Source organism: Octopus bimaculoides, chromosome 24 (genome assembly GCF_001194135.2).
Source record: "Octopus bimaculoides isolate UCB-OBI-ISO-001 chromosome 24, ASM119413v2, whole genome shotgun sequence".
In the NCBI taxonomy this organism is placed as follows: domain Eukaryota; kingdom Metazoa; phylum Mollusca; class Cephalopoda; order Octopoda; family Octopodidae; genus Octopus; species Octopus bimaculoides.
Window position 1 is genome coordinate 1,568,535 of NC_069004.1, and position 2,815 is coordinate 1,571,349.

Genomic DNA, 2,815 nt, shown 5'->3' on the forward strand with positions numbered 1-2,815 from the left:
TATATATATATATATATATATATATATATGTATGTATGTATGTATGTATGTATGTATGTATGTATGTCTATGTGTGTGTATCTTTCTGTCTGTGTCCCCTCCCACCTCCGTTTGACAATCGGTGTTGGTGTGTTTGCATTCCCGTAACTTAGCGGTTCGTCAAAAGAACCCGACAGAATGAGTCAAAAGAGACTGAAGAATTCGACTAAAAATTCTTCAAGGTGGTGCTCCAGAATGACCGCAGTCTAAACAAATAAAAAAAGATAAAGTAGCTGCCATGCTTCTGCACCATCCCTCAGTACATCATAAGCTATACACTATGTTCCTAACCTTACAGCTAACTTGTGGGTTCATCCTATATGCAATATAATTGTTCTCCCAAAGGGACAGGATTGGAGTGTACAAAGAAGTCAGAGCTAACTGCAAAACCATCATAGAGAGTGATGCAAAGGGGATCTGCCCCGCTATACAGAAGTAATTCCTGGAACAACACAGAAAGGGCCAGAAAAAAGATAGGTACGGCCAACTCATGGTATGATAACAGAAAATACCAGAGTGTCATTAAAGTTGTAGAAAGGCCTGGTGCACCTATAAGATCCCTGATCTGAGGAACTTATCCATTCGATAGGTCCCCACGTGCAAGAGCACACACGAAGACGGAAAGTGTCATTGAGGAAGTTACAAATGTGTGACGAAAGATTTCCGAACAATGGACATGAGTTAGAATAAGAACAATAATTAACAAGTGAAGAACGAATATATGGTGCGTGTGTTTATTTGACAAAAAAAAATTTTAAATGACCATCCCGAAATACAACAATACACACACACACACACACACACACACACACACACACACACACACACACACACACACACACACACACACACACATATATATATATATACATATATATACATATGAAGAGAGAGAGAGAGAGAGGGGGAGGGGGAGAGGGAGGGAGAGAGAGAGCATGAGTGAGATAGATAAATAATAGATAGATAGATAGATAGATAGATAGATAGATAGATAGATAGATAGATAGATAGACAGACAGATAGATCAAAAATGGAAGACGGACAAGCAAAGCATTTGGCGTCACTCGGGGATATTTATTTCATAATAAAGAGTATGAATAAAGTATAAAGTATAAATAAAGCATAGAATAATGGTATATGGTAGGTAACTTGTTTCTGGAATACCTGAGCAAATGGATAACGAATTCATGTAATCCAATTATTCATTCATCAGAGAGATCGAGATAAAACAGTATAGAAAAAAAAGATTCTTAATTGAGGATGTTAGTAGTCATCAGTTAGAATGAGCGGTAACTGTGTTTGATAATTCCATGGTTAAAGAATTAACGGATTAGAGAAATCAAAGAATTAATGACGTCTTATAAAGTCCGTTGATAGAACCGCATATGGATGTTTTAGTTCAGCAGGAAAATTAATCAGCAGGTAAAAAAAGTCAGGATGATCGCTAGCAGATGTATATAAGCTAATAGAGCCATTTCTAAGATAGAAAAAAAGATTGAGTTGAAAAATATATTCTAATGTGAGGTAAAGTAGAATCATTGTTGAATTAAGAAATATACTAGAATGTGAGGTAAAGACAGAGCAAACCTATGCAAGATTCAATAAATCTTAACATGGTCCGCTCGCTCAAGGATTCCAGAAACAGCTGTAAGGGACTTTGCTTATCTACCATAACTGTTTTGTGCTTTATTGTTTATCACTGATTTGTACTCTTTATTATGAAGTGAGTATCCTCGAGTGACGCCAAATGTGTAGCATGTCTGTCATCCATTTTTGATCTATTTATACTCGTTGAATCAGATTCCGCTTCTAACCGCTTTGGACAGACAATTTCAACACTTGATCTCCTTTTTGGTACTTCGAACCGGAGTTGTAGCGGTAAACTGATCTATGCAGCCATTGTACATACTTATTAATATACGTCAATAGAAGTGTGCTACTACACTCTCCCTCTCCTGTTTCACTCTCTCTCTCACTCTTTCTACATATGTGTGTGTGTGTGTGTGTGTGTGTGTACATACATATATATATATACACACATATATATACATATATATATGTATATATACTTATATATGTACACACACACACACACACACACACACACACACATATATATATATATATACACACAGGCTAACACACACTTGCACACACACAGTATACTGACCCCTGAATTATGAGCCATAAAGTTAATCTCAGCTGAATGAGAACCACGTAAAACCTTTCTCATTTCAATTTAAACTGCGTAAAAAGGATTTCACGTCAGAAACTTAAGCAAAATGATAAACGACTCTAGTCTTAATAAGACTGTAATTAAACTAAACTTTGATATATTTAGTTTTTAGTAGATATTGTATATTTTATAAGTATAACATACAAAAAAAATATGTAGTATAATGTTTCTTAAAACGATAAATTATCGAATTACTGTGAGGGTCAGAAATAAATCATAAAAAGAATATCGCCATTGTTTTAGAGATTTTGACAAGTTATGAAATTAAAGAACAATGGTTTAACGATCAGGTCAATGGAGTAACAGACAAGAAACAAAATGTACATGAGTGTGTGGGTGTGGGGGGCGAGTGCGCGCGTACGTGTGTACTTCTATATGTGTGTGAATGTGTGGTCAGAAGCTTACTTCCCAACCACATGGATCCGGGTTCAGTCCCACTGCGTGGCACCTTGGGCAAGTCGGGCCGACCGAAGCCTTGTGAGATTTGGTAGACAGAAACTGAAAGAAGCCCGTTATATATATATATATATATATATATAT